General features: G+C 41.2%; 1 protein-coding gene and 1 pseudogene across 3 annotated transcripts in view; both read left to right on the top strand.

Moving 5' to 3' along the window:
* HERC6 (HECT and RLD domain containing E3 ubiquitin protein ligase family member 6) overlaps nucleotides 1-20,164 on the top strand; it is a 124,341-nt gene that overhangs the window by 37,623 nt on the left and 66,554 nt on the right. The window lies entirely within an intron of this gene.
* Nucleotides 12,799-18,831, top strand: LOC140598744 (ATP synthase F(0) complex subunit C2, mitochondrial pseudogene; annotated as a pseudogene).

The following is a 20,164-nucleotide window of genomic DNA, read 5'->3' as shown; positions in this document are numbered from 1 at the left end:
AGAGGCAGAGACACAGGAGGAGGGAGAAGCAGGCTCCATGCCGGGAGAAGCAGGCTCCATGCCGGGAGCCCGACGTGGGACTCGATCCCGGGACTCCAGGATCACGCCCCGGGGCCAAACACAGGCGCTAAACCGCTGAGCCACCCAGGGATCCCCTCTCTTTTAGCCACCCAGGGATCCCCTCTCTTCTATGCTTACCTTTTTTCCAGCCCTCTTTACTCTGTTATAATTTTTTTTACCTGCTTTCTCAAGTGGAGTTACTTTTATCTTTTTTATTTTTATTTTTTGGTAATCTCCAATACCCAGCCCAGTGCTTTGCACAGAGTAGGTACTTGACATACAATTATTGAATGAATGGATGCATAATGAAAATGAAAGTTACACTAATTAGGAGAAACTCATTTCTTTCCCCATACTTTCTCTAAGAAGGCTGCTGCAAACCAGTAACTACATTTAAGACTTCTGTTCATCAATCTTTTTGCCTTATCTTCCATTGTATGAGGCATATTGGCATATGGATATTGGTAAGCTATGCAAATGCTGGCAATCAGGTGTGAAGGGTTGAAAACATGGAAAATGAAAAACAACTGAAGGAGCCTGGAAGTTATCTTGGGAGAGGAAGATTTAGAGTAGAAAACAAAACTATCTTCAAATACTTGCATTGGGTGGGAACAAGGGCAAAAATGGAGCCAATAAATTTACACTCAAGTTCTCCTGCAATAAAGAATTCTAACAATTAGGGCCATCAGAGTTACAACATGGCTGCTTCAGAGCTTCCTGAGCTTCCCCATTCCTGAGGGGGCCCTGTAGAGCCCAAATATCATTTGGTGGAGAATCTGTAGAACAGTAGTTAGTGGGGGTCAAGAATTCAAATACCGGCCCTTTACGAAGGTCTACTGCCACCCAGAGAACATTAACTTTTTAGAATCTTTTTAGGAATTCTAAGAATCTTTGAATCTTGAGAGTCTTTAAAAAAAAAAAAAAATCCTGCTTCTTCTTGTGTAATGAAGTATCCTCAAATGAAGAATTGATTCCTCCTCCTACTCCAGTGCTACACTGAGAGACAAGACAATCATGTAGCCCAAAAACATTGCTTTGCATTTGGTTAGAACAGGGCTCAGAAGCATGGGATGCTCCAACATATGTCCTGCATTCTGCTCAACCCCAATCTTAAGGCTTTATCAGTGTAAACTTTGGTCAAGACCAGTGCATGTTTGTGTATGTTTTTGGGTAGTTTTACCTATTATCCTTAGGTGGTGACTAATTAATTAAGGATATAGGCCCTGCTATAACAACCAAAGGCTGTGTTCATGAAAGAGTAGTCTAAGGACCACCTGCATCAGAATCTCTCAGGACATTTTAAGAATGCATATTCCTGGGTCCCACTTAGACTTACTGAATGAGATTCTTTGGGAGGTTAGGCCAGGAATCTGCCTTATAACAAGTAGAGGGGAAGAAAATGAATTTTCCCTCTACCCTTCTGAATTCTTAGCTGAGCTCACTGTATAAGAGATGGATTAACAAGAAAAAACAGAAGGATGTTAACATGCACATCTCATGTACACATGGGAGATTCCAGAGAAAAATGTATAACTCACAGAGGTAGCTTTAGAATTTAGGCTTATCTACTATTTCAATAGGGAAAGAGGAACGGAGATATAGACTTTAGAGGAGAGAGCAAATTATTTTTAGCAAAGATAGGTGAGCCTTTAGAAGATGGAAAGTATAATCATTTAGGATAAGGTATGTCTGGGTTTGGTGTCAACTTTTAGTCTCCTCTTCTGTGAGTGCAGTCCATTCTTTCTGGGTGGTGAAATTCCCAAGAAGGAGACTTGTAACAATTGGGTCCCTTCTGGGGGCTCTGTCTTTAGGCAGGTAAGGGGAGTTGAGAGAAAGTCTTTAACTACATTTCCCTGCATGTGCCGTCTTCAAGTGCCTACAGCCCAAACGAATCATTATGCCAAAGTGGCATATTTTGCGGTGACACATCCCAAACCCCTATAGATATATTTTGGGGTGGCATATTATTACCCTTCACAAGCGACTCCAGGTACTAATTGTGAGCCATCAAGTTTGAGGCTCATGACTTTACAAAGTAACAGGATAGTAGTTAGGGGAACTCCCCTTCTCTGAATGCAGAAGTTATCTTTTTGGAGAAAACTGTAGACTGTTCTCAAATGACGAACAGCAGACTACTAGGGAAGAGATGAGCTGAATTTTTTCACTGCTAAGTCTCTGAAAATATATGACCTTATTAGAATTATAGATATCAAATTATATTTTATCTACTCATGTGGTGAAAAGATATTTTAAATTATATAATTGTGGGGATCCCTGGGTGGCGCAGCGGTTTAGCGCTTGCCTTTGGCCCAGGGCACGATCCTGGAGACCCGGGATCGAATCCCACATCAGGCTCCCGGTGCATGGAGCCTGCTTCTCCCTCTGCCTATGTCTCTGCCTCTCTCTCTCTCTCTGTGTGTGACTATCATAAATAAATAAAAATTTAAAAAAATAAATAAATAAATAAATTATATAATTGTATAGTCGTGTGCATGTTAAGTAATGCCTTTATTTAAAAAAGAAGTCAGGGACCACACACCACACAAAAGGTAATTATGTGAAGGTATGGAAGTATTATCCAAACTTATTTTGCAATATACATATATATATCAAATCATCACATTGCTGAGACCAGAGGCTGAACTCAGGTTCTGACAAGATGGCTGGGCTGCCCCGCAGAAGTATCAAGGAAACCCAGCATTTGCTGGCAGAACCAGTTCCTGGCTCTTCCTGGAGCAGCAGAAGGCCAATGAATCCCAAGCCATAGAAACAACTAGAGCATGGACTAGGCTATATGCCATTAATAATATTTATTTATTTATTTATTTATTTATTTATTTATTTATTTATTTAGAAAGGATTTTATTTATTTATTTTTTAATTAATTTTTATTGGTGTTCAATTTACCAACATACAGAATAACACCCAGTGCTCATCCCGTCAAGTGTCCACCTCAGTGCCCGTCACCCATTCCCCTCCAACACCCGCCCTCCTCCCCTTCCACCACCCCTAGTTCGTTTCCCAGAGTTAGGAGTCTTTATGTTCTGTCTCCCTTCCTGATATTTCCCAACATTTCTTTTCCCTTCCTTTATATTCCCTTTCACTATTATTTATATTCCCCAAATGAATGAGAACATACACTGTTTGTCCTTCTCCGATTGACTTATTTCACTCAGCATAATACCCTCCAGTTCCATCCACGTTGAAGCAAATGGTGGGTATTTGTCGTTTCTAATTGCTGAGGAATATTCCATTGTATACATAAACCACATCTTCTTTATCCATTCATCTTTCGATGGACACCGAGGCTCCTTCCACAGTTTGGCTATTGTGGCCATTGCTGATAGAAACATCGGGGTGCAGGTGTCCCGACGTTTCATTGCATCTGAATCTTTGGGGTAAATCCCCAACAGTGCAATTGCTGGGTCATAGGGCAGGTCTATTTTTAACTCTTTGAGGAACCTCCACACAGTTTTCCAGAGTGGCTGCACCAGTTCACATTCCCACCAACAGTGTAAGAGGGTTCCCTTTTCTCTGCATCCTCTCCAACATTTGTGGTTTCCTGCCTTGTTAATGTTCCCCATTCTCACTGGTGTGAGGTGGTATCTCATTGTGGTTTTGATTTGTATTTCCCTGATGGCAAGTGATGCAGAGCATTTTCTCATGTGCATGTTGGCCATGTCCATGTCTTCCTCTGTGAGATTTCTCTTCATGTCTTTTGCCCATTTCATGATTGGATTGTTTGTTTCTTTGGTGTTGAGTTTAATAAGTTCTTTATAGATTTTGGAAACTAGCCCTTTATCTGATATGTCATTTGCAAATATCTTCTCCCATTCTGTAGGTTGTCTTTTAGTTTTGTTGACTGTATCCTTTGCTGTGCAAAAGCTTCTTATCTTGATGAAGTCCCAATAGTTCATTTCATATTAAAAAATTCTTATGTCTACACTGGAAACCAGGCCAAAGGTGCAGTGGAAAAGATATACTACTTCTCATTTTATGATGACACATTGCATCTCCAAATGGTCTCTTTTCTAGGTCATAGAAAATAAATTATGTTCTTGAAAACATTTCCTAGTATTTACTTTTTTTTCTTTTTTTTTAGATTTTTATTTATTTGTTCATGAGAGACACAGAGACACAGGCAGAGACACAGGCAGAGGGAGAAGCAGGCTCCTAGCAGGGAGCCTGATGTGGGACTCAATCCCGGGTCTCCAGAATCACGCCCTGGGCTGAAGGTGGCGCTAAACCACTGAGCCACCCGGGCTGCCCTGAGATTTACATTTTATTTGCATTAGAACGTATCTGTTACCCAGAAATATCTCAAGGTAAATGGCCTTTGGAAGAGACTGCTACCCATAAGCTGAGTTATCAGACATAGTTTCTCTAGTGAAAAATTAAAATGGACATCAAAAGCCTGGAACTAAAAAATAAATAAATAAACCCTGGAACTTAAAATGAAAAGACAACTTTTTTTAAAGAACACTGACATTCTTGAGACCTAGCCTTTTAAAGAAGCTCAGAAGAGGTGGTACATCAAAAACTCTTTGTGTTCTAGCTCCAGCTTGAATTGCTGATTTCTGGCAAGTATTTTACCTCCTTGCATCTCTACTTTTTGTGAATCAAATGATGGTCATTGTTACTAGAGGTCCCCACTGTGAAGAATTCACAACTAAAAAGTACTGTGAAAATAACAAGTGCTACTATGAATAGAGCCCATTTTTCTTGTGTTTTCAGATAGCAGTTTTCTTCCCTATCTCAGTCTATGTTTACTCCCTTTATTTCTACTGCTATTGTTGGAAATCATATAGACTAAAGGCTTACTTTTTGTGCTGTCATCACTGCCTTCCAAGTTGTCAAGATAGCAAGATACTACAAAATCTTGAAAAAGCAGGGGGGGCGGGGGGGCTGCGCCTAGATGGCTCAGTCGGTTGGGTGTCTGCCTTCAGCTCAGGTCATGATTCTGGAGTCCTGGAATTGAACCCCATGTCCGGCTCCCTGCTTAGCAGAGTCTGCTTCTCCCTCTTCCTCTGCCCTTCCCCTCACTCATGCTCGGTCTCTGTGTCTCTCAAATAAATAAATAAAATCTAAAAAAAAAAAAAAAGATAGCAGGGTAGCAGGGTACTGTATACAGAGAAGACAGTTTTCTGGGAAAGAAGATTTGATAGAGAGGAATATTATAAAACCTTTTTTGTCTTTGGGATTAAAAATCAGGAATATCATACTGTGTTGTGTTAATAAAATGTAAAGAGGTAAATGTAGAATTATGGTCAACCTCATTTCTCCAGAGTACTTTAGACAATGTGTTGTGGTTTACAATTCTAAAAACTCTTTTACTGGGACGCCTGGGTGGCTCAGTAATTGAGCATCTGCCCTCAGCTCAGGGCATGATCTCAGGGTTTCAAGGCCGAGTCCCGCATGGGGCTCCCCAATAGGGAGCCTGCTTCTCCCTCTGCCTACGTCTCTGCCTCTCACTCTGTGTCTCTCATGAATAAACAAAATCTTAAAAAAAAAAAAAAAAACCTGTTTTATTGAGGTATACACACGGATAAATGAGCATACATTAATCATAAATATGGAATTCAATGATTTTTCTTAATTATATGTACACCCAGGTAATCTCCATTCAGATCCAGATGTAGAAAAATTTCAGTCCTCCAAAAGGTATAACTTTTTTTTAAGATTTCATTTATTTGACAGGGAGAGGGAGAAGCAGGCTCCCCACTGAGCAGGGACCCGACTCAGGGCTGGATCCCAGGACCCTGGGACCATAACTGGAACAGAAGGCAGATGATTAATCGACTGAACTACCCAGGTTCCCCCATAAGGTATAACTTCTACTGCATTTTAAAATGGCTTATTTAAATTATAACTCAAATAAATGAAACATACTTAAATATTTGACATGAGTTAAAAAGAAAACCACAGTCCCCAATCACATGACGTTGGGTTAAGTCCTGAGTCAGAAAACCAAAACTTAATACCTAACCTAACTGCAGTGTCAACCCTAAGAAATGTAACCTTCAGCTAGAACACATGGGAACTCCTGGGGCAGTGCTAGGAAATTTACTGACAAACCCCCTTCTTTTCCCCTTTAGGAGGGCAACCTTGCTTAAAACAATGTTTGTTTTTGTTTTTGCTGATAACTTCCTTTTTTCCACTCCCTCTCTACCTCTAACAACCCTTCCTTTTCTGTAGCCCTTTAGAGCTCCCTTCTACTTGCTAGATGGGATGCTGCACATGCATGAATCTACTAATAAAGCCAATTAGATCTTTATAATTTACTAGGTTGAATTTTTGTTATATAACACATGTTAAAATATATAAATAAATGTGATCATATATTACTAAAAACTTAAAAAATTAAGAGAAGGGGTACCTGGTTGGCTCAGTCAGTGGGGTATGAGACTTTTGATCTCAGAGGTATGAGTTCAAGTCCCACATTGGATGAGGAGATTACTTATAAATAAAAACTTTTAAAAAGAGAGAGAAAGAGAGAAGAAAATACTCATCCACTGTTTTACTACCTTAATGAAATTGCTTTGATTTCTGATAATTTCATTTGTTAAGAGGAGAACCACAGGCCCAAAATGGCATCACTTAGGTTAAGGCCTGGAGTCAGTAAACCAAGACTTAATACCTAACTTACCTGCAATTCTGAGTCCCACCTTAACCTTTTTTTAACCAGCCAGCATAGAATTTCCCAGTCAATACTAGGAAATGTACTAATATATCCCTTTGGCTCCCCGTAGGAGGGCAATCTTTCCTAAACAATACATTCCTTGCTAATAAATTGTTTTCTTGGGCAGCCCGGTGGCGTAGTGGTTTAGCGCAGCCTTCGGCCCAGGGCATGATCCTGGAGACCCGGGATCGAGTTCCATGTCGGGCTCCCTGTGTGGAGCCTGCTTCTCCCTCTGCCTGTGTCTCTGCCTCTCTCTCTCTGTGTGTGTCTCTCATGAATAAATAAATAAACATCTTAAAAATAAATAAATTCTTTTCTTGTGTGACCTTTCTCTGCCTTTAAAAAGAGGCATTTCTCTTGTGTAGTTCCTATTTAGATGGGATGCTGCCCAATTCATGAACCATTTAATAAAACCATTAGATCTTCACATTAACTCAGTGGAATTTTGTTTCTTAACAGATTCAAGTCTTTTTTCACATATTTTTAAAACATTAGGAAGAGAGGGGTGCCTGAGTGGCTCAATGGGTTAAGAGTCTGATTTCAGCTCAGGTCATGATCCCAGGATCCTGGTATGGAGTCTCACTCAGTGGGGAGTCTGCTTCTCCCTCTTACTTTCCCTCTGCGCCTCCCCTGCTTGTGGTGCTCGCTTTCTCAAATAAATAAATAAATAAATAAATAAATAAATAAATAAATAAATAATCTTTTATTTTTTTAAAGATTTTATTTATTTATTCATGAGAGGCACACAGAGAGAGAGAGAGGCACAGAGACACAGACAGAGGGAGAAGCAGGCTCCATGCAGGCAGCCTGATATGGGACTCGATCCCTGGTTTCCAGGATCACACCCCAGGCTGAAGGTGGTGCTAAACCGCTAAGCCACCTGGGCTGCCCAAATCCCACTTTTTTAACCTGACATCATGTCATTTGCAGTTTCCATGGTGTTTCATAATTCTTTGTATTTATAATGATTTGCTTCCACATAACATTGCATTGAAGAAACATGATATTTTTTTTAACTATTTCCCAACTGTCAGAAATAAAGACTGTGCCAGCATTTGCTCTTTGCTGTGAATAATATATTTCTGTATACAGATTTTTCAATTTGTTAATAGCTTTTCAATGATCCATTTTACTAAAGAGAAAGAAAACCCACGTCTTTATTTCAGTACGTTGGCCAAGACATTAGCTTTACTTCACTTCCTGTTCAACAAACGCAGGATAACAGTACAAGCCTGGAAGTACCACAGTGCTGCCTAATTTCTGCAAGATTTCCATGAGATCATAATTCAACTTTAGTCTGATGGCATCCCCGAGTTTTAGAATTGCTATTGCCGTAAAACTAATGTGTGATATATTTTTTTTTTAGTCACCTTCTCCAGCTTCCTGATAGGAAACCATGTCTGCCACCACCCCACCCCACTCTCATACCTTCTAGCTACTGGTTTTAGTTATTTATTTGCCGGTCTTCCTCTCTGTGCTCACTGTTCTGTTTCTCTCTCCAGGCCCTCCCCACACTCTCCCCTCTGCCATCTGACTCAGGAGACTGACCTGAGTGGACCAGACAGTGCTGAGCTGATGGGCCCCAACAAAGAGGAAGGACAAGGAAACAAGAGTATGAACTCCCCATTGGCTCCCTTAAAGCTGGCTGCACCTGACCTCTGGAGATCACAGCCCCTCTCAAAGTGACCCTCTCCACAAAACATTTTTGAATCACCTTCTCTGTGTTTTGTTAACAATAATACTTCCCTGTGTCCCTTCAGCCTACAGAGAGCAGCCCCAGGATACCGCCCTGTCCTGTTTGCTTTTCTCCTCTTCTCCGCTTCCCACATTTCTGAAAATGGCCCATTTAATCAACCTATTGGGACTATTTTCATTTGAGTGTGCCATCTGTTTCCTGCTGGATATCTGACTCATTCTGTATACCCTCAACAAACACAACCCACACCATCACAAAATGGGAGTTGTAACTATTTGTTTTGTTGATTCTGATGGTTAAATGGTCCAGAAAATACTGGCATGGCTCACCTCTGGTACTTAACACTGCATTGCTCAGACACTTCACAATCCCTGTCAGAAGGAGAAAGAAACTTCACTAGTAAACTTCGGTAGTAATGTTCATCTTTAATGGCTTATGAAGTAAAAGAGTTATAGTACTCTTTCCTTTAAAGTTCAGATTTTTATCCCATGACAGCTCTCATGTTAGATAAATCTGTGCCAGAGCTACTTTATTTTAATTTGGGAGAGAGAGAGAGAATCTCAAGCAGACTCCCGATGATGAGCACAGAGCCTGACTCAGGTCCCTGTTTCATGACCCTGAGATCATGACCTGTGCTAAAACCAAGGGTCTGACACTTAACTGACTGAGCCACCCAGTTGCCCCACAGAGCTATTTTAATAATAGCATGAATCAGAGCATCTGTCTTGCTCGATCAGTAAAGCAAGCAACTTTTTTTTTTTAAGAGTTTATTTATTTATTTATAAAAGACACAGAGAGGCAGAGATACAGGCAGAGGGAGAAGTAGGCTCCATGCAGGGAGCCCAACGTGGGACTCGATCCTGGGACTCCAGGATCACACCCAGGCCAAAGGCAGGTGCTAAACCGCTGAGCCACCCACGTATCCCAAGCAGGCAACTTTTGATCTTGGAGTTATAAGTTCAAGCCCCACAGTGGATGTAGAGACTACTTAAAAATTAAATCTTTAAAAAAATTTTCTATTAAGAAAATAATAATAGCATGAACAGATGACATAAGAGCTAGTTGTATATTTTCCCTTGGTGGGTGTTAATAACTCACAGGCTATGGATGAAATAAGAACTCTGGTAATTAAAACATGTTTAAAATAGCCAACATTTGGGGATGCCTGGGTAGCTCAGTGTTTGAGTGTCTGCCTTCAGCTCAGGGCATGATCCCAGGGTTCGGGATCAGGTCCCACAATGGCTCCTTGTCGGGAGCCTGCTTCCTTCTCCCTCTTTCTGTGTCTCTGCCTCTCTCTGTCTCTCATGAATAATACTACTAATAAAAATAGCCAACTTTTCTGAGTACTCAAGTTACTCCCTACCTATAACACAGCACATGTAAAAACTGAAATAATTCCTCCAAGCCTTTGGGCACATCATTTGGCAAGTTACTTTCTGGCTGTGCTTAGTCTAAGTTTTCATTTCCTACAGAATAAGTGTTTTGAGCATTAAGGAGATAGTAAATGGGTTGAGGTAGAATTATTAGGTTAATTATTTCCTTGTAGAAGGAATGCTTCAAACTTGATAAAAGGGAATAGGTGAAGATGACCAAGGGTTGACTCAAACCACTATATCATTTTCTTGATAGGTTTCTCCTTCTGACTTTCAGTTGGACATGTTTTGCTCTTACAGAGGCGAGGGTGTGGATCAGGAAGTAAAAAAAAAAAAAAAAAAAAAAGACATGTAGGGCTGACTCAAGGCCAAGAAAAACTTGGGCTTTCTCACTGCAAATTGAGCAATCCTCTTCGTGCTCCTCACTCTCCTGACTGGCCTCCATTCCCTGTCCACAGTTTTTGAATGCTGGTGAAGTCCAGAGCCAGCAGCCAAGAAAGAATTCTTGAGCCATCTTTGGTGCAAAATGTTGGTTTTATTAAAGCTGGGATGGGACCCAAGGGGGGGGGGGGGCAGGAAGAGCTGCTGCCCCAGGGTTGTGATGGGTGGCTGACTGTATACTTGGGAGTTGGAAAAGGGAGGTTTTCAAAAGAACTTTCATATGCTAAAGAAGGCGTACAGCCATTGTAAGTTAAGGCTGTTTTTGCCTCTAGCAAGGCATTAACATTAAGACAGTTGGGAGTTTCCTAATGGAAGTTAGGTTATTGACAAGAATGTTTTTTTTCTCTTAAATCAATAAAGCATTTGTCAAGTGAGCAGATTTACCATTTCTTTTTCCTCCCCTCCCCTTTTTCCTCCCCCTCCTCCCTCCAGGGAGCTTTTATGATCTCATTAACTAGATAACTCCTTCTATTATATGATCTCATAGCAACATATACCTTTCCTTATAAGCACTTACTATATTTTGCATTTATTTTGACGATCATATTATTAATGTCTCTCTCTGTCTCTCAAGTCTATGAGGGCAGGATGGGACTGATGGGATCTTTTCCCCCTCTTAGCATTAGATCCTCAGGCCTCTAGCATCTGATACTGAGTAAGTACTCAATAAACATAAGCTGAATGAATGGAAATGAATTTCATCATAGTCTTATAGGAGCTCCAAGGTAAATGGGGCTTTACCATGGTCTACACTTTCTTTCCCCTTGACAGAGAACAGCATTTGCGGAAGCAAGTTAGAATGGGTGTTTCCCAAAGAAGCTCTACTTACCATAGACACCCTATTAAGTTTCTCCAGGATGTTGATGGTTATAGCCTTCTTTATGTGTAGGTCATCCCTAAGAGGACTATTTTCTACTTGACCTATGGTTCCAAAACCATATCTCTTGATAAAGCCAAACTTAAACATATGAAACAATAACACTCCCTTAAAAAACCTTTGCAGAAGAATTTCGCTATTAAGGTTCTCTCTTGACTAGGAGGTGTCAGAGAAGTCGGTTCCTGGCACCTTTGATTTTCTTCTCAAACCTGGTCCTGCTTTGTAGCATTTTAACTTGCTCCTTCTTTAGAGTGCTACACAAGGGTGAAATAATAATAATAATAATAATAATAATAATTCACATCTATTGAGTGTTGTTGTTTGCTATCACCAGGTATCATCCTAGTCATTCCCTATACCACTGACCTTTGGACAACACAGGTTTAAACTGCGCAGGTCCACTTATATGTGGATTTTTTTTTTTTTTTAAACAAATGCAGTACAGACCGTAAATGTGTTTTCCTTATGATTTTTCTTATATATCATTTTCTTCTCTCTAGCTTATCCTATTTAAGACTACAGTATATAAAACATATAGCATATAAATACGTGTTATCAACTATGTCTTCAGTAAGGCTTCCAGTCAACAGTAGGCTATTAGTAGGGAGTCAAAAGTTTTACATGGATTTTCAACTATGCTGGGAGTCAGTGTGTGGTTTGTACGCAGGGGTGCAAGAGCACCTGGTTCTGGGGGTCCCAAACAGACCAGGTTTGGCTGCTCACCACTGACAAAATCCAAAGGTGGAAGGACAGTAGTGGTGCAACAAGAAATGAATTTAGTTCAGCAAGACCAATAGTGGAAGAGAGGGGACTAGTATCTCAAAGACTGTCTTCAAAGTGCCACAGATACTTCCAGGTTTATAAAAGGAAAATGTGTGGGGCAAAGGTGGGTAGGTATGTACAGGTAGGCAGCAAAGATTCAAACTGATCATTGTCTTGGAGTCGATCATGTGTGGCGTCTTGCAGGCTCTAGGCTGTCCCTACTGCTTGAGGGGATAGATTCAGTTCCCATCAGGGGATGCTTTGCTCTCAGGGTCTTCTGACCCAAGAGACTAGCTGGAAAGAACTCAGCTAGAAAGTTTGAGGTCAAAATGGAGCAGCTGGAGTCCTCTTTCAAGTGCCCCTAATTCCTGCATATTCTGGGTTCAACTACGTATTATTTCATTGACTCTTAATGAGAGAAAAGAAGTCCTCTCAGGTAAATGCTATTATTGATGTAGTTTTCATAATAGTTTGGTGAGGTTGGTGGGGTATGGAGCCAATGGCCAAGAATTCTTGAGACATCTTTGGAGCAAAATGGTGGTTTTATTAAAGCACAGGACAGGACCTGGGAGGCAGGAAGAGCTACTGCCCCAGGATTATGAGGGGCAACTGATTATATACTTTGGGGTGTAGGGAAGCAGAGATAAGATAAGTTCCAAAAGGATTTTCACATGCTAAAGAAGACTCACAGGATATTGGAGGCCTTGCTATTGTCAAACCAAGGTTGTTTTTCTCTCTAGCAAGTCATTAATATTAAGATAGTTGGGAGCTTCCTGGAGAAACATTATACTCTGCCTGCCTTGCCTTAAGTATTTGTCAATGGCCTGCCGGTTATAAGAACATTTAACTTTACATTTCCTTCTGCCTTTGTTTCCCATACCATGATTATCCTCATTTTATAGCTGACAATATGGCAGGTGAGAGACAATAAATTTACCTAATATTAAAGGGGCAGTGGAGCCAGATTTGGAACCCGGGTAGTCTGATGCCCCAGCCCACACCTTCATGTGCTGAACCACAGTGCCTCAGCACAGCTAGTGACCCTAACCTGTTAGCTTCTCATCCAATTGGGCAAGCCACAAAGACTACTCAAATTGTCCTCAGAGGGATGCCTGGGTGGCTCAGCAGTTGAATGTCTGCTTTAGGCTCTCAGGGCAAGATCCCGGGATCCTGGGATCGAGTCCTGTATCAGGCTCTCTGAGAGGAGCCTGCTTCTCCTTCTGCCTGTGTCTGCCTCTCTCTCTCTGTCTCTCATGAATAAATAAATAGAATCTTTAAAAAAATAAAATAAAATAAAAAAGTAATCAAAAGTATTTTATCTTTATTAAAAAAATATATTCATTGCATACAATTTCTCAGATTCCATATAAACCCCCAAATAACTATTATATAGATGATATCTAAAGAGCCTGTACTAAAAATAAAAATGAATAAAGAGCCAGTACTATATGTTAATTGCTGAGTTAACAAAATTACATTACTATTCCAATTTTACAGATGGGGAAATTTCACCAGGTTGTGAAAAGACTTTCTTAAGCTCCTTAGCTGTTATGTGAGAGCCTAGATTACATTCAGGCCTATTCACTTATAAAGACAGCAATCTCTACAACTGATAGCATTGTTTTATTTTTTTAAAGATTTGTTTATTTATTTTTAGCAAGAGAGAGTGCAATGGGGAGGAGCCGAGGGAGAGGGAGAGAGAGTCTTAAGCAGACTCCCTGCTGCGTGTGGAGCCCTACTCCGCTGGATCCCCTGGACAGGGAGCAAGACTTAAGTGGAAATCAAGAGTCCATCCCTTAGCCAACTGCACCACCTAGGTGCCCCGACTATAATCTGTGGTATAGCTGTACCAAAAGACAGCAGTGTCTGCCCTACCATTAGATTTTTAGGTGATTTCCAACCTTTTAATATTAGAAATGGCAGTTTGGATATGCCTGGCTGACTCAGTCAATAGAGCATGAGACTTGATGTCGGGGTTGTAAGTGCTTGTCCTACATTGGGTGTAGAGATTACTTAAAAATATATAATCTTAAAAAAAAAGAAATGGCAATTTAATGAATACAGTTAATTCTTTTCTTTGAAGTAAAAATAGCATTATCTTTCCTCTAGAGTACATAAGTAATATACGTTTACTATAAAAAATCAAGGAACACATGAAATTTTAAGGGAAGTATCATCTGAAATTCTATCATCTTGTAATAGCCATTGTTAACATTTTGCTGATTACAATTTTGTGTCTTTTTTATGTATACCATGTACAATTTTACATAAGTAGAATCTTATGTCTCTCCATGTTTTTTTCATTCCCTAACTCCCAACAAATGTAATACATAGAAGTAGATAGGGGGTTCATTATTTATTTTACAAAAATGGGATTGTTTATTTTGTAAAAACAGAAAAAAGAAATCACTTCTCTCCAATGTGCTCTTTTAGTTTAAAAATAAATCATGAAAATTCCTCCAAGACTACTAGTATAGAACCAACTCACTCTTTTTGATGACTCCTTAATATTCCATTGGATTTGCCACAGTATCTTCAATACTCCCCAATTTTTTTTTAAGATTTTTATTTTTTTATTCATGAGAGACACAGAGAAAGAGGCAGAGACATAGGCAGAGGGAGAAATAAGCAGGTTCCCTGAAGGGAGCCTAATGGGGGATCCCATCACAACCTGAACTAAAGGCAGACACTCAACCGCTGAGGCATCCAGGCATCCCAATCACTACCCTATTTTTCTTAAGATTTTATTTATTCATTCATAAGTGACAGAGAGAGAGAGGCAAAGACACAGGCAGAGGAAGAAGCAGGCTCCATGCAGGTAGCCTGACATGGGACTCAATCCCGGGTCTCCAGGATCACACCCTGGGCTGAAGGCGGCACTAAACCGCTGAGCCACCTGGGCTGCCCCCAATCACTACCCTATTAAAGGGAATTCCATTTAGGTTTCTTTCTTCTTTCTCCTGCCAATCCAAGAATGTTGTAAATAACATCCTTATATAAATATCTTTACTTACAAATATGTCCTTACTTTATGGAATTGATTCTCTGAGGTTGCTGTCTTGTGTGACTTCTAAACCTAGGTCAAGGGCAGGCTGGCAAGCAAATTATGGCCCATGAGTCAAATCATGTCTGCCCCTTCCCCTCCATTTTTGTATGGCCTATGAACTCAGAATGGATTTTTTTTTTAATGGTTGAAAAAATTAAAAAGAATAATATTTTGTGAAATAGGAAAATTATATTAAATTCAAGTTTCAGTGTATAATTAACATTTTACTGGACCAAAGCCAAATGCATTTATTTATATATTGTCTGTGCTACTTTCATTCTACCATGTCAGAGCTGAGTAATTGTGACAAGAATATATGGACTACAAAGCCCAAAATATTTGCTATCTGGCTCTTCAGTAAACAAAAGTTTACTGACCCTTGACCTAGGCGATTGATGTACTTCTCTTATTGCTATTAAATGGACAGGGTAACTATTTTAAAATACATTTATTTGGGACACCTGGGTGGCTCAGTGGTTGAGCACCTGCCTTCAGCCCAGGGCATGATCCTGGGGTCCTGGGATCAAGTCCTGCTTCGGACCCCCACAGGGAGCCTGCTTCTCCCTCTGCCTATGTCTCTGCCTCTCTCTGTTTGTGTCTCTCATTAATAAATAAACTCTTTTTAAAAATGAATAAATAAAATAAAATACATTTATTTTAGGGTATGAGGGGGTAAAAATCAATAGCTAAGAAAGTGGGGGAGTATTTAAAGCTGTATTAGAAAAATATATAGATTGATTATTCCCTCTGTATAAAAACTATTTTGGTATTCTGATTTCAGCAATTACCAGCATAAGTATGTTATCTGGGGTAGTGGGGAGATAAATTCTCTGGACAGGTTGCAGGTAGGGTATCAGACTTTTTGTTTCTTTAACTGTCAAGTTCAGCTTATTCCTTCCTTCTTTTTGTCTTTTTAAGATTTTATTTATTTATTTATTTATTTTATTATTATTATTTTTTTAGATTTTATTTATTTATTCTTGAGAGACAGAGAGAGAGAGAGAGGCAGAGACACAGGCAGAGGGAGAAGCAGGCTCCATGCAGAGAGCCCGATGCAGGACTCGATCCCAGGTCTCAAGGATCATGCCCTGGGCTAAAGGCAGCGCTAAACCACTGAGCCACCCGGGCTGCCCCTTATTCCTTCCTCCTTCATGTCTATCTATAGTGCTTTTTGGATGCCTAGGGACAGCCAGGCAACCAGCTGCTACTTTGCAGACCTGCTAAAATAAGCCAGAACTAAATGTGAGAAGAAGCAGTTAAAAGTGTTAAGTAGCAGGCTGACTGACTTAAGACTAATTCTTAGCAGAATCAGAAAGAGGAGACTGTATTACAGATAGATCCACCTCAGCCCTGAACAGGAAAGTGTGCATAATAAGGGAGACAAGGGAAATGCCAATGGAAAAAAGACAGATTTTTTTTTATAGTTAAACACAGAGAAATAACTGATTTTCTTTTCCTGGAGAAATGTTCCTAGAATTGGCTGTTGCGATTAAAGCTGTCCTTGAAAAAAGGAAACAATTCACTTAGGGATTTATAGGAAATCAGGAATTCCAAGAGGCAGGAAAAATGAGTGTACAGGAAGACTAGTCAACAGGTCAGAGGGGACAATGGGAAAATTTTCACACTTCCAACTCTGTCACTTTTGTTTAAGCAAGAAGCTTATTTGTTCATCGTTAGAAGTAATGTCCTAGACCCTAAAAGAGCATAATCTCTCCTTTTCCCTTTGTCACTATGCATTCTACTGGATCTGTTCAGCCAGTCCTCAGGTGTCAATGGGGTGGTGGTTCTTGTCTGGGCACTGGGCATTCCATGGTGGCAAAGCAAGCAGAAATCCTGCCTTCACAGAGCATGCAATCAGGCAAGAAAAGAGAAACTATAAGCACGTAAATCAGTACATTCTATAGTATTTAGAGGTTGGTAGATGCAATGGAAAAATAAAGCAGGGAAGGGATGGATGTGAAGGAATAGGTATAATTTTTTAACCTTTTTTTTAAGCTTTTTTTTTTTTTTTAAGCTTTTTTTTTAAACTAGTTTCAGAGGTAGAGTTCAGTGATTCATGAGTTGCATATAACAATCAATAGTCATTACATCAAGCACCCTCCTTAATGCCCATCACCCAGTTATGCCTTCCTCCCACCATCTTCCCCTCCAGCACCTTCCCTTCCCCTATGTTCATCTGTTTTGTTTTTTAAATTCCACATATGAGTGAAATCATATGGTATTTGTCTTTCTCTGACTTAGTTTGTTTAGCATAATACACTGTAGTTCCATCCATGTGGCTGCAAATGGCAAGATTTCATTCTTTTAGATGACTGAGTGATAGGAATCAGTCTAATCTTAAGTAGCATGGTCGGGAGAGGCTTCTAGGAGGTGACACATGAGACCCATACATGTCAAGGATGAGGACTCCAGGAAGGGAGACTGAAGGAGCAAGTGTCTGAGATGAAGCACTCCTGGCTTGGTGAAGGGTCTGTAAGAAGTCCAGCTAGTTAATGGGAGGCAAACAAAGAGAATGCTTAGGAATGGGGTTGGAGAGCTGGGGGGCTGGTGACTGGCACAACCGACATGTGCTTTGGCTTTTACCTTGGGTAAAATGAGTGAAAAATTTCCCTTAAAAGTGGAGATCCCAGGGGCTCCTGGCTGGCTCAACTGGAAAATCATGCAACTCTTAATCTCAGGATTGTGAGTTCGAGCTCCATGGTGGCTGTAGAGATTATTATTAAAAAATCTTTTTTGATCTTTTTTTTTTTTAAAAAAGTAGAGATCCCAGATCTAAGATCTGAAATCCACTCCTAAATCTCCATATCTTCTGCTACCCTGTTTTTTCCCTAAATCCTCCATGCTCACTGCCTCCAGATTATCTCTGTAACATCAGGGCCACCGCTAGGGGGCCTTAGTGAAGCACTTGCCTCCCACGCAAAAGTTCCAGGAGTGCCAAAACTCTCCGTAGTTACAGATTTTCCTTATGCTTCAGTCTCTGAAATGGCACAGCACAGCACTGTTATTGATCCTATCTTCATTTAAATTTTGATGTTTTCTGGGGACGGCTGGGTGGCTCAGCGGTTGAGCGTCTGCCTTCAGTTCAGGGCGTGATCCCGGGGTCCTAGGATCGAGTCCCAAGTCGGGCTCCCCACAGGGAGCCTGCTTCTCCCTCCGCCTCTGTCTCTGCCTCTCTCTGTGTGTCTCTTTTCAATCAAGAAACAAAATCTTTTAAAAAATTTGTTTTAATATCTTCATCATCATGGAATTTTGGCATTAGTTTTAATATTTAGAAATATTGTGTTACCCTCTCTGTCGTCTCTGCACTGGGAGCAGCTCTCCTGCTACAGCCCCTCAACCCCCGAAAATCTACGCCTGTGCAAAGTTGTCTCCACCCCCTTCTTGGTCAGGAGCACCTCTCAGCTGCTGAGCCGATCACTGTCTGCAGTGGTGCTAAAACCACCGGAGACACTGACAGAGGAGAGCCTCAGCAGCTCGGCAGCCCCACGTCCCCTGACCTCACTTATTCCTAGCTGCAGCCTCTGAGCCAGCACCATTTCAAGGGACATTGACACAGCAGCCAAGTTCATAGGGGCTGGGGCTGCCACTGTAGGGGTGGCTGGCTCTGGGGCTGGAATTGGGACTGTGTTTGGGAGCCTCATCGTTGGTTATGCCAGGAATCCCTCTCTGAAGCAACAACTCTTCTCCTACGCCATTCTGGGCTTTGCCCTCTAGGAGGCCATGGGGCTCTTTTGCCTGATGGTGGCCTTTTTCATCCTCTTTGCCATGTGAAGGAGTCGTCTCCACCTCCCATAGGTCTTTCTCCCTTGTCTTGTCTGCCGGGTATGTTCCTTTTCCTATACCTCCCCAGGCAGCCTGGGGAAAGTGGTTGGCTCGGGGTTTGACAGAGGGAAGACAAATAAATACTGTATTAATAAGAAAAAAAAAGAAACATTATGTTAAATGTTATTTGATTACTTGGGCTTTTTGGCATTCTTTCTCTTAAATATCGTGTCCAACGTGTGTGCCTCATTCACTTACCTCTAGTCCCTGCTCTTATGCTCTCTCGGTTTCCCAGCGTCAGTCTAAACCAAGAATCTGTGAACAGTTTCTGTAAAGGCCAGATAGGAAATATTTCAGGCTTTTCAGGCCATATAGTTGCTGTCCCGCTCTGCCATTGGACAGAAAAGCAGCCACAGGTAATAAATGCACAAGTGAGGGGAGCTGTGCTCTCACATGCTGGAGCAGGTTATGGAGAAGACATGACCTCTGACCTAGGACTGGGAGCCAGGCAGCTGGAGGCCCCTCACCACATCCCCACAGTGGGAGCCGGTTTACAAGGATGCAGCCTTGAGAGAGTACTGTGTTGCTCAGACCATTTGAACAGTATATGCGACTGAACCCAGTTCAGTTCTCTAGATAAACTTCTGAGATACTGGTGGACAGGTGCAAAGATCTACTCATCTTGAAGTCTCTTATGGATGTTCCTTTGCTTATGAAACCTGCCACCTACCAATCTGAAGCAGTCTGCTCTTTTCTCCATCTCCCTGCCCTCCACAGACAGGGACAGTTTCAGATTTCCCCAGGGAACTTCTCAGGTTGAGAACTGACACAGTAAATCTTTACAAATGGATTCAGAAATTTGAAGTGAATGTAATTTTCATATATCACAAAATACTATCCCCCCCACCTCCAATCATTTGAAATGTAAAAATCATTCTTAGCTCATGGGCCAAACAGCAGGATGGCAGTCCAGGCTGGGAAGGCTTCATCTGAACTGTCGATAACCTAAGTTTCTTTCAGAAGTGCTGTTTTTCTGGACGCCTGGCTCAGTGGTTGAGCATCTGCCTTCAGCTCAGGGCATGATCCCAGGGTCCTGGGATCGTGCTCCCCACAGGGAGCCTGCTTCTCCCTCTGTGTCTGTGTCTCTCTTTCTGTGTCTCTCATGAATAAATAAAATCTTCTAAAAAAAAAAAAGTGCTGGGCAGCCTCGGTGGTTCAGTGGTTTAGCGCTGCCTTCAGCCCAGGGCATGATCCTGGAGTCCCGGGATCGAGTCCCATGTAGGGCTCCCTGCATGGAGCCTGTTTCTCCCTCAGCCTGTGTCTCTGCCTCTCTCTCTCTCTGTGTCTCTCATGAATGAATAAATAAATAAATTTTTTTTTAAAAAGTGCTGTTTCTCTCTCTTTCTACAGTTGCTCAAGGACCTCCCATTCACCACGCTGAGGGCAAGCTTTCAGGGCCTCTGGGTTT

Source organism: Vulpes vulpes, chromosome 4 (genome assembly GCF_048418805.1).
Source record: "Vulpes vulpes isolate BD-2025 chromosome 4, VulVul3, whole genome shotgun sequence".
NCBI classification, from domain to species: Eukaryota; Metazoa; Chordata; class Mammalia; order Carnivora; family Canidae; genus Vulpes; species Vulpes vulpes.
The sequence above is the reverse complement of the archived record's forward strand: the minus strand, read 5'-3'. Positions and strand labels throughout refer to the sequence as shown.